This window comes from Anguilla anguilla, chromosome 3 (genome assembly GCF_013347855.1).
Source record: "Anguilla anguilla isolate fAngAng1 chromosome 3, fAngAng1.pri, whole genome shotgun sequence".
NCBI lineage: Eukaryota > Metazoa > Chordata > Actinopteri > Anguilliformes > Anguillidae > Anguilla > Anguilla anguilla.
The window spans coordinates 32,643,809-32,656,776 of record NC_049203.1 but is presented as its reverse complement, the minus strand read 5'-3'; the positions used below and the strand labels follow the sequence as shown (position 1 = coordinate 32,656,776).

Sequence of the window (12,968 nt, the reverse complement as noted above, 5' to 3'; positions counted from 1 at the left end):
ACCTACCCATTCCGTGACTATAATATGTATCAAAAAATGTTTGGGTAGAAGCAGTTCCTGGACTCAAATTGAGTTTGTTTGAGGTGCTCTTTGGATGGGATACGTATAGACATCAAAATCAAAGAAAACTCCAAGGCACCCACTTTTTTTTAACAATTAAAATGCCTTTATTGTTGTGGAATGGCCATATTAAACATGGTCATATTATTGTGGCATGGTTTAATATGACCATGCCACAACAATAAAGGCATTTTAATTGTTAAAAAAGAGTGCCTTTTGAGTTTTCTTTGATTTTGAGAACATACTATATGTTCGTGGCTATGGATAACTGGTACTTTATGCGAATTATAGCTACCTAAATCTGACCTGTGTTCTGTTGGTCCAACATCCTTCGGTATGCAGTAATTATGCATTGTTTCAAATAAAGCTGCTGCCAAATAAAATGTAATGTAATATTACATTGTTATAATCCTTATGTATAACAAATTATTCTGTGTTTTATAATCAGTGAATGCTGATGAGGTCGAGAGTCTTTTTTTTTTTACAACTTTGTTAGTGAAGTTGGTTCACGTAGCTAGACAGCATGCATGCTGTATCGAATTCAGTTCCCCTGATTGAAATAAATGCAGGTGAACTACCAATTCCTAGGCAGTTATGCTGAATTTCATCTGTGAATTCTGAGGACAGGGAGTCTTAGTTTGCAACATTGTGGACACTTATTAATAATTAAAATCAGAACAAAAACAATAGGGTTCCAGCAGTTCATGCTTTGACCCCTAAATATAGCTGCAAGCAGTGATACATGGGGTCCAAGCAGACAATCAGACCCAAACACCAGGGGTGGTCAAATCCATTCTTGCAAGGCTGGTGTGTACACAGGTTTTGTGTCACCAATTATACTGGAAACATCAGCTCATTACCTGAATACATTAATGTTGGTTTAACTGTAGATTCACCCGTAATACAATTTTTAATTTGGGAAACAGGAATGATCTTCAACTGTTGCGTTGTCAAGAAATGCAGTTAAAATATGATTTCTGAAATAAATGCCTGGGCTAATGAAATGAGTAAAAGCAGAAGCTGGCATTAAATCCACAAACAGATGTGTCCCTCCTTGCTCACCCCTGATCAACCCCATACAAATATTGTTTTTCTCAGACCCATGTTTGCTACATATCCATACCGTTTTCCAAGTCTATAATTAAAGAAACCTCCCCTTAAACTGATTATTGGTCTCAACCAGTTTCCTATCATGACCCTTGATTAACAATGCAATGAACAATTAACAAAATACTCAGTACCATCAGATATAGCCAGTTCTCCTAAATTAGGCTATTAGATGAGTAATAAAATTCTTTATATTTGCCTTGGAAACTTTTATCAACATAATTTAAAATTGTTGGTACATGTATTATTCTGCTCTCATCACACAATCATTGTATGAGTTAACAGATAGTAAACTGCTCCAATGAACTGCAAAATCAAGTTCAGGTAGGTACTTCACTGCCCTGATACTTTCTCGTAAAACTGCAGATAAATAACAGAAACAAAGTTTGTTACACACTTGTTTGTTTCTTTTTTCATTTTTTCTTATTAACTATCAATTTCATCGTTACACTTACAGCCATATATCTCTCAAGGCAAAGTAAGAAAGCAGAGACATTAACATCAAGCGTCTTATCTTAACAACCATGCAACAATGTAAATATTTTATCCTTAAGTGTCCTTTCATAACCACAGCAACAATGGAACTAACTGCATAATGATTCACAAATACATTCAAAGGTAATAATGAAGTTAACCACAAGCGAGAGTCAGTTGCTTATGAACAGTGCAGAACATGTAGGCTACTCTTCGTTCTCTGCAATCACACTCTGAGAATATTGGTGATAAAGATCTTGAAGAACAGGTTTTGCAGCCTTTGTTGAAGGCTGTATTGAAAGCAACTGCGGTATTTAACAGAGTGGGTATCTTTTCTCATTCCTTGTTTTCCTAAATTGAATTTATCATTTAATCTCCCTAACATGATGTAAATAGAAAGAAGCTATGTGTATACCTGCAAATTGATTATTATACACACTTGTTAATCAATGAAAATGAATGAAAACAGGTTGAGACTAAGGATCAGTATAAAGGGAAGGTTTCTGCCCCATCTATTTTCAGCTCAGCCACCGCCACTGTTTGAAAGCAAGTTCATTAGTGAAATCTGGTGATGTAGTGCATGGTTAGAGAAAATAATTGCAGACACTGTGGTCTGCAGGTTCTGAAGTTGAGAAGCACTGATATTTCTCTGAAGTGGGCCAAAGTAAATATGGTTAAACCCATCCAAAACAATCAGATTAAAGCAGGTTTTCAGGTTGGACTCAAAACTGTTTTTTAACTGTTGATCCCAATTGTTGTGTCTTATTTGGAGTGATGTGCCCTATGGATTAATAATGTAGCAAGCAAATTAACCAAGTCTAGTTAATTAACAAAATTTTCATAATAAATGCATAAAAATAAAAATAAAATGTATGTAAGACATATTCCTCTAAGATGGCAGCATGTCAGTCTCTGTGTGTGGCAACTCGTCAGTCTTTTATGTGATTACATTTTAAAACTACTTATGCATCCACGATTTTCTCTCCTAAGTAATGTGCAGTCCTTCATGAAAGTATTGCGATAAAACGGCACCACACTTTGATGCTGCTGGTGACCGGTGAATGTCGACTGTTTGTGTATGCCGTTCTGCCCTGCACGAAAGCTGCTGTGGCCGCCCATGCATGTTTGTGTTCGTGGTTATTGGTGAATAGCGCTACGGCCTGCTATCAGCCCTCCTCGCCTTGGATCTACCCAGCCTCCGAAGCCTCCTCATCGCTGGTGTGTCGCAGCTGACTTCATCGCTTATGCTTGACCAGTCAGCTGCCCATTGCGAGCCCGATTAAACGTTCCGGATCTTCGCCAAGCTGCGGCTCCCTCCAGCAAGCCCCCTGCTCTCACTGCCTACTAGCCAGTCGGTTGGGATTAGCTATTAACTGTCTGGGGCTAGCTGTTTGGGCTATCCAGCTGGCTAACTGCCTGGGCTAGCGGTTTGGGCTAACCTGTGCTCGACTGTGTACTGACGAGGCTAAACTTGGTAGCCTAAACCTTCGGTGCTCTTTTTGGTTTACCCCGATTCACGGGCATGAAACGTGCAATGTCGCTGCTCTTTGCTGTACTGCGGCACTAACTTTGTGCGGCATTGGTGGAAGCTCTCACGGGATCGTCAACTCCCGTGCAGTGCTCTCAAAACTGGACGCAACATCCCGGGGAACGTTGCATTTGGCTACGCGCCGGACGTAAAATCGTTGTCCCTGCCTCTGTTCTTCTCCTCTGGCTCTGTGGACTTGGTCTGTCTGATCAGCGTGATGGTTCTACAAGACAATTTTACCATTTCTATAAACTGTCTTTGCGATTTTGTAATAGAAGTTAATATCAAGAAAGAATCCCCCACTAAACCACTTATGCAAAGATGTTTAATTGTTCTGTTGCTTCTGATGTCAGGGAATGTGCAACCCAGTCCAGGCCCAGATTCTGCTATAAGTTTTAACACTCCTGCCGATTTGAAATCAAGGTCTGGTCTTGGTTTCATCCATTTGAATGTACGCAGTTTGATTGCTAAAATGGATATGATTTGTATTTGGGCACACACAACTGATGCTGATGTAATCGTTTTATCTGAAACATGGCTAAGCAATTCTGTTCTGGATAAGAATATCAGCATTGATGGTTATAATATATATAGGACTGACCGACCCAAGAGGGGTGGGGGTATTGCAATTTTTATTAAAAGCAAGTTTCACGTGAATGTGCTTCTCTCTAAATCAGTGAGTAAGCAATTTGAATTTTTAGCTCTTGATCTTGAGGTTTCTAAAACTCTTGACATTACTGTTGTCGGTTGCTATAGGACACCTTCAGCTGTCAGTGGTGCACTACCTTCTTAAATGCAGCTTCTATCAGGATTAAATTTTAACAAAATTGTCATTATTGGAGATCTTAATTGGAACAACCAGCATCTGATGATTTTAAAGCTTATTGTGACTCGCTAAATCTCTTTCAGATTGTTGACAGTCCCACTAGACCTAATTTGAAATGTCCCGAAAAGTCATCTCTAATTGATCTAATCCTGACAGTGTTCCTCATAAATACACAGCTATTTCTGTATTTGCAAATTACATTAGCGACCACTGTGTCGTTGCCACAGTTAGAAATACAATAATTCCCAAAACCAAGCCATGCATCATCATAAAGCATGACATGAAACATTTTGTGAAACAAGGGATTTTTTATTATCTGTTTTACTTTGACTGGGAGAAAATTAACCTTATTGCTGATGTTGAAAATGCCTGGAAATTCTTTTATGATGGTTTTACTGAAATTGTTGACAAGCATGCTTTACAGAGTAAAGTATTGGCTGAAACAATGTATGGTTCACTCCCGATCTATCTAATTTACTTCATGAGCGCAATGTGGCACGGGCTAAAGCCAGGAGATCACATCTTGATTCAGACTGGCTGTTTTTCAGGCAAATGCGCAATGCATGCACAGTTGCAATTTAAAAAGCCAAAGCTGATCATTTTCTCACCGAAACCTCAAACAATTTAAACAATCCCTTGAAATTTTGGAAGACTATTAAATCCTTAGCTGGAAATAAAAATGGTATAGAGCTTCCTCCATGCATTGTTAAGGACTCTCATAATATCTCTGATAGATACAAAATGCTTGGTTGTTTTAATGAGCATTTCATTGCCTCTGGTTCCTTGTACGATTTTCACAACAATACTCATGAGAATTCCTCTAATGGTTGTTCTGACGGTCATGTTACCATAAGTCAATCCTTCAGTTTTAATCCGGTTACAGTCTCAGAGGTGCACAAAGCCCTCAAACGTTTAGACACTAGAAAATCGGCAGGTCCCGATAACCTGGAGCCTTACTTTTTAAAGCTAGCGGCTGACTTTATCGCACCACCTTTGACACATCTTTTTAAACTCTCCCTAGACTCTAACGAAATTCCTCTTATATGGAAATCTGCCTTTGTTCTTCCTCTGTTAAAAGGGGGAGACCCTACAGTATTAAACAATTATAGGCCCATCTCCAAATTCTGGTTAAGGTTCTGGAATCCCTTGTGAGTGAACAGTTGAAGGAGTTTTTATTTTCAAACAACATTTTATCTGATTTTCAATCAGGTTTTAGGGAAAAACACAGCTCAACTACAGCAGTCTTAAAAGTAGTTAATGATATAATTGAATCTTTAGATAACAAGCATCACTGTGCAGCCTTTTTCATTGACTTATCTAAGGCTTTTGATACTGTGGATCATGCAATATTGAAGCAAAGACTTATCAGTGTAGGACTGTCAGAGCAAACTGTCTGTTGGTTTGAAAATTATCAGGCAGATCTCAGTGTGTGAAGGCTGAAGGTATCACTTCTAGCTCCCTTAGTGTCTCCAATGGTATGCCCCAGGGATCGGTCCTGGGACCATTACTATTCACTATATAAATCAACAGGCTTGATTGAAATGTTTCAAATGCAAATTTCCACTTTTATGCCGATGATACTGCTCTGCTTCTACAGTAATCCAGGCTCTTTGTCAGCTACAACTTGTTTTTAATACTGTACAACTCACCCTTTGTGATTTAAAACTTGTTTTGGATGCTGAAGAAACAAAACTCATGATGTTTTGTAATGCAAAGAAAAAGCCACTGAATGTTCCATCTATCACCACTATTCAGGGCAATGAGATTGAGTCTGTATCTCTGTACAAATATCTAGGAATCGTAACTGATGACTCTCTCTTAAGCCTCACATTCAGCAACTGGTGAAAAAACTGAAGTTGAAATTGGGTTTCTATTTTAGAAACAAGTCTTGCTTTTCCTTCAAGGCTAAAAGGAGACTTGCTGCCACTTTTGTGTCTGTACTGGATTATGGCGGTTATATACAGTGAGCACCATAATTCATTGGACAGTGACACATTTTTTGTTATTTTGGTTCTGTATTCTAGCACTTTGAGTTTGAAAGGACAATGACAATGAGGTTGAAGTGCAGACTGTCAGCTTTAATTTGAGGGTATTTTCATCTCTATCGGAATGAATTATGGTGCTCACTGTACATGCATGCATCTTTGCAATGCCTGCATGCATTGGATACTGTCTACCGATCAACACCATTAAAATTTTGTTTTACTCAGACTGATATGTCTTAAAAATTAATTAAAGTTGCAATCCTATAAACCATGTCTATATATATATATATATATATGGGTCAATGAGAGATAATGACTTTTAAGGTCATCACAATGTTACCTATACAATTATGTGGTTTGATCCAATAAAATAATTGTAGCGTTTTAAAACAATAATAATTAAATTTTAAAACAAGATTAAAAAATGAACCATCCTAGAAGAATCATTTGGTGCAACCGTCTGTATTTTTTAAAGAATTTACGTGCATTTCCCAAACAACGCTGTTAAAAAATTACTGTCCACTTTCTGATTCCTTTATTACATATTTGTCATGAATTATTTCAGATCTTTTGACAAAATGTAATATTAGACAAAGGGAAACTGAGTAAACACAGAACACATTTTAAAAATGTTTTATTTCATTTATTTAATAAAAAGTTATCAAACACTTATACCACCCATGAGGAAAAGTAATTTCCCTTAATTTCTCAATTTGTTTTGAACCCAATAGAGATGCTGTGGTAGAACCTGAAATGAAGAGTTCCTACTCAATTTGTCTGAATTTGAATTTGTCTAAAAATCCCCCACAGTGATGTGAAAGACTGATATAAATAGGAGTCATTTTGGAGTCATTTGGTTGCAGTTATTGCTGCTAAAGGTAGTACAACCACTTATTACGTTTATGGGGGTAATTACTTTTTCACATGGGTGATATGGGTTTTTGATAACTTTTTTCATTAAATAGATAAAAAAAAATTTTAAATATATTTTTTATTACTCAGGTTCCCTTTGTATAATATTACATTTTTGTTTAAAGATCTGAAACCATTCAGTCAAACAAATATGCAATACAGGAAATCAGGATGAGGCAAATGTTTTTTCGTGGCACTGTTAATAAAAAAGTTAAATATTAATAGATGTAGTTTGTCTGTAATGTATAACACTGAAGATATTATAATTGTAGTACCATGGATATCAGTGTTGAGCTTTTCCCAGGATGGCTCTTTTACCATGGTGATTTTCACACTTTCTCGGTTTTATGTGCTATTTGCACAAGAGGCATTGAAGAAACACAATGAGTGAAGTATTAAATATGTCCGTTCTGTATTTTTGGAGAAATATGCGTTTTAAATTTATCTTCCTATTTTCAACCGGTTGAGAAAGTTGTCAACTTGATGCGTCACGAACACAGTAACCACTCCCCTTTCCACGCCCCGTAAACCCAAGGATAACTCGAGACCCATAGGTTGCGCCGCTGGCTTACGGGCAAGACAATGCAAATATTTGACTAACGTTAGGTTCACTTAAATTAGAGTGCCTTTTAAGGACTATTAGATTATTTCTGGTTATATTCATTTAGCTAGCTAGCTAGCTAGCAAACGTTAGCTAGCTAGGTAGTTTGCTTTCATAAGGCAATGTTATCGATAACGTTAGCTAGCTAGTTTGCTTTTATGAGGACGTTATAGTTGTGCTTTCATCTTAACTTGGCTAGCTAGATAGCAAAAATTATAATTGGATATAAGTCAACGTCCTTACCTTAGCTATCTATCGATACTTGATATACTACTAAGCTAGCTAACTTGTGAAAAGTCTCCCCAAAAGAGCGCTTATCATGGGGGTAGCGATGGTAACGAGGCACGGTCTGTCAATCATAGCTAACTGACAGTTCTCATTACCACGCCCAGACGGTTTGGGTGAACTTTTATAGTGGGAAATTTTGCACAACCTTTCATTAAACATTCATGTAGTGAAATGAAAATCACTTAAAATTTAAACAAAATGCTTTCATCTCTTTCACACAGTTTATTGATGAACTACAGTCATACCCAGCAAAATAATATTATCATATTTCAGAATTCATTATAGTGGTTTTACCAAATAACTAATTGAACCAACATTGGCCTGGTATAGTTTTTGAGCACACACACATAATAAAAACACTTGAAGTAGAAGTAAACAATGTAATGTTTAATTTTAAGCACTGAAACATTTCCTAGATCTTAAAACAAACTTTTGAAAGCATTACAATAACTGAGGTTAGAACTATTCAAACATAGAAAAAAGCAGGTATACTTCAGGTATACTTTCTTCTTGGAATTTCATTCCATTTATTTTTCATTGTAAAACACCGAATAATAGGCTGAATTAATTGCCTTCCGTTTCCAATAACCATAAATGAACATTTATGAATAGCAAACAATTCATTTCATATCATGCTTGAAGGATATTCAAATTCCCAAATAATAATTTCATGAGAGCCCAGACAGCAATAAGTCATGGCAAAGAAACAGTCATTGGCACTACCATTTGTTAGCCTGTGTTTTTAGTAACGAAAGTGTCTTTGCTGACATAGTTTGTCTTTGTCGCAGTCTTTGCTGCATAGTTTGGCAAACGGGAAGTAAGGGGCTCTGGCTCGCTAATTGTAGTTTGGATGTCTTCTATGAAGTAGAATGTAATGTCTGGTGCAAATCAATCAAATTGTCAGGGAGGAGATTTCTTTTAAGTGTTTGAACATAACATGCTGTGCACTGGACTTCTATGGTTCTTTCAGATGTGCATGTGCTCTTATTTTTTTGTTCCTTTTAATTTTGTGCCTCAGTTGGTAATGATATGTGTGTAGCACTGACTATGCCAGTTGCGTATTATTTGAAATGGCATGTGGGTGCGGTGGAGGTGCCTCTACATTGAGTGTAGCCCAGGGGCCCATGGCGTTCAAAATCTGGCCCTGGCTACGCCTTCACCTCAGGCACAAAGACGACTATAACAGCAGCCACTCAGTTAGCCCAAGCCCAAAAGCCCCTGTTCAAAGTAGGTAAACAGCGTAGATAGCTAGCTAGCCCACATTAGTTGTCAGCATTTATGTTTGTATAGTACATACAGGGCAGTGTTTTTGGTATATTCCAGGAAGATCAAGATAAAATACTATTTTGTGCCTTGACAACGATATTTAGCTGCATTGCACAGCATTGTTATCACATGGAGAACATGAAGTTACCTAATCAAGTTAGATTTATGCTTCTTGTGGAAGTTGGCGTGGGCTAGATCCCCTGTCAGCAATTATCTAATTGTGCCTCTCACCAGCTAGCTTCCTCATGACAATATTTTCAGTTGATTCAGCTTATTTGAAGTCACACAAAATTTCAATAACTCCAATGCTAATTAAATTACGTCCTGAGATATCAACTGTAATGACAAAGTTAGCTGACAAGACAAAACTTTCTTCTACATTTTGAAGTATTTCAAACAAATCTTCCATACGGCTCAAAATAGCATTGGCTGTTACTGTAAGTCCCGTCTATCAGTTTGATTGGCTAAAGCAGTAGAAATGGTGTAAGAGATATATGAATCAGTCCACTTATTCCAAAAATCAATTATCTATCTGTGGTGCATGATTATCACCATGTTGCCTAAAGATTCAACACATTATTTGTCCAACAAAGCAGCAGTGACCAAGCCAGGTGGGGCTTTGCAATCAGTCAATTCAGAACTGCCTGCATCTTCTGCTGCTCAAATTTGGACACATCATCAGTGATCCTCAGATGCACATTGCAAACTTAGCTGATCCAGTATTCTGGAATTCAGCAATGAACTGTCCTTTTACCCACTGCATCAGATTGGCAATGTCACGTATGCACAATCCTGTCAATAAATAATTCTCCAAGGTCTCCACAATCATAAAATGAGATGAGTATGCAACCCCTAGTGGAACCGAGACTTTGTGGACCAAATTGTGAGCCAATGCCTTTCGTAGCCTAACAAAAGGTGGGGGAGCAAGGGAAGTACAATCAATTTATGCTGCAGAACTACGACAACAGCCATCTCTGTGCTCTTACCAGGGGAACAGTACGCAGGCATCGGAAATTCCATTTTTTCGTGATTTTATTCCCTCAGAGCATATAGGCTCCTTCACCCAGCTTCACCCAGGCCCCCATGACTCCCTGCCTGACCTTTGGGGGACCTTGCTACACCCAGGCTACCTCAACTCCCCGCCCGACCTTAGGGGGACCCAGCTACACCCAGGCTCCCGTGACTCCCTGCCCGATCTTTGGGGGACTCTGCTACACCCAGGCTCCCGTGACTCCCTGCCTGATCTTTAGGGGACCCGGCTACACCCAGGCTTCTGTGAAGCCCCGCCCGACCCCTGGGAAGACAGGAATCACCCAGGCTCCCGTGATGCCCCACCAAACCTTTGGGGGACCCTGCTTTCACCCATAAAGGTGAAAAATAAAAAATAAAAATAAAATAAAAATGCCACTCAAAAATCATATTCAGTCATAGTAACAAGATAAACCTGACAAGATATGCCAATACAACAGTAAAAACGCTGCTCACTGAATAACGAGTAAACGAGACAAAGTTTTAAAAAACGATACCATGTCATTCTACAGTCAATATCTGGGACTAAATATTGAATAAATACATAACCTTACCATTGGTTTTACGCGTAGAGATGTCCCTTTTGAGATTGAGTGGTCATATATTGTTTTGGACAATCCATTTGTGAAATATACGCGCATTTGTGATGCTTGGGTACCTTTGTTCCAAAATAGCTGTGCATAATACCACGCGTGTAGTTTACGGCGTTGTCGCCCTTTTTAGTACAGTCTGGATTGATTGACAATTCATTTATTCAGTAGGTGAGTGTATAAGCTTTCTAACGATGTATAACATGTCTAATTTTGCTTTTGGAATAGCGTTTTATAGGTCAGTGTAACCGAAAATTTTCTTATCATCGCATTCAATTATGCATTCACTCTGTGGTAGCAGTAAAACAAAGAGGCTGCTAACAAAAGGTTGCCAACGATTTTTCGTAAATTCTTGGAAAATACTATTATTATTGCGGACTTCTGAGCATAGCTAAGCCATATGTTTGCTGATAGACCTATAGCTGACATTGTTTTCTGGAGCAAAACAGAAGCGAATAGAACAGTATCATTTATTTACTGTCTCTGTCTCCATCTACAGAACATAGATAAGATTTCATTCATTGCTATGTAAGTATTACTGCTCAAAATACTTCAGTTATATACGTTATTTTTGAAATTTAGTATCTTTAAATAGGTTAGTGGTATTATATAATGTGGATATTTCACACTGTAATGTAAGCGTTAGTTAGTAGTGTAATAGTTTGTGTGATGCATGCAACAGTGATGGTCAGTGGAGGATACACTAAAAAGAAAAACCAAAAACAGACCAAAATACACATAATCCTCATCCATATCGTCAGCCAACGAAACATTATAACATAACATAACAAAAACAAAACAGAATGGGGAGCGACCATAGACATATATACATAGACGCCGCATTGTCTGCTTCGGCCCATTGCTGCGATACGTCAACATCGCCGTCATATTGGACTAGGCAAGACTGGCCTGAAAACAAATAGAAGTAAACGGGGGATCTGCGGTTTTTCTGGATAAAAAGCACTATGACGTTTACATTTCTCAACCGATTTCAATGAGTCGTTTTTATATTCAAGGGTTTATGATCTACGTGGAGTACAAAAAAGTTTTATCTCCAGTTCCTTAGAATCTCGATAGTTAGGCTATAATCGCTGCTAGACGCTGAAGAGAGGAGTGTGTATCGACGTTAGGTTTACATGAACTGAATTACTTACGTGGTGGAAAATAATTTGTTGTCATAAGAAATTGCCACAGTTAATTTTAACCTGGCAAGCTGGATTATAATAAACTACAGCTAATGTTAGCACATAACAATAAGGGCAAACTATCTAACTACAATTATATTTTGCTCCTGAGGGATGGAAAAACCACAAAAAACCACCGGTCAGCAAGTAGGTGATAAAAATATAGTTTGCTAGCGGAGTGGTTAACAAAGGAAAAAAGTAGAATACTCCCCCAGTCCCCTATTGGGAACAACGATTTTCACCTTAGGAGCAAAACCATCATACCGTACTTATGGCGTTTTTTTATTTTTATTTTTAACTCAAACTAATATCAAATACACACATGAAAGCACAATATGATCCTTTAACAAACTTTTCCAAACACCACCAGACTCCTTCCGTGTATCAGACACAAGCAAAAGAGCAGCAACCCCAGCAGTTGAGCAAGAGAATTAAAAAAGATTATAAATACAGTATATATATATATATATATATATATATATATACACACACATTATTTATATCATAAAGGCATATTTATTCACTTTTGATGGTCTGTATGCTGCATTTTATCAGATAATCAAAGCAGAAAGCCTGCTACTTCTGTCAATGCTTATTTGCATTTTTCAGTTTTAGATTCTCTCTGCTGTTATATGCCAGCACAATAAAATAGTTGATTTAAACCAAAATATAGATTTTTAACATGAAAATCTTCATTATTTATATAATTCATTAAGATATACTTTTATTGAACCCCGTGGGGTAATTTGTCCTCTGCATTCGACCCATCCTAGTTACTTAGGAGCAGTGGGCAGCCACAGTGCAGTGCCCGGGGACCAACTCCAGTTCTGAGGCCAGTGCCTTGGTCAAGGGCAACTGCAGGAACGCACCTAACATGCATGTCTAATGCATGTCTATGTTTCTTATTTTATGCCACTGAATTCTCTTCATCCTGGTACAGTGCACTTTGGTCAAAAATGAAATGTATAAGCTAAAGTCCAGCATGACAACTGTACCATCGACAGTAATTAAAGAAACAAAATATTCACTGGAAATGTGCTTGGAATTTTATCTATTTAAGCTATACAATAGTTTTTCACAATATAGACACAAATATGCAAACATGTAAACAAGATGGA

The 12,968-nt window shown here is 37.7% G+C and overlaps 1 protein-coding gene and 1 long non-coding RNA gene across 4 annotated transcripts in view; one reads left to right on the top strand and one right to left on the bottom strand.

The window, feature by feature from the left end:
* metap1d (methionyl aminopeptidase type 1D (mitochondrial)) overlaps positions 1 to 12,968 on the bottom strand; it is an 80,312-nt gene that overhangs the window by 13,852 nt on the left and 53,492 nt on the right. The gene's annotated exons all lie outside the window — the stretch shown is intronic.
* Positions 1 to 12,968, top strand: part of LOC118223069 — a 69,008-nt gene that overhangs the window by 26,012 nt on the left and 30,028 nt on the right. The gene's annotated exons all lie outside the window — the stretch shown is intronic.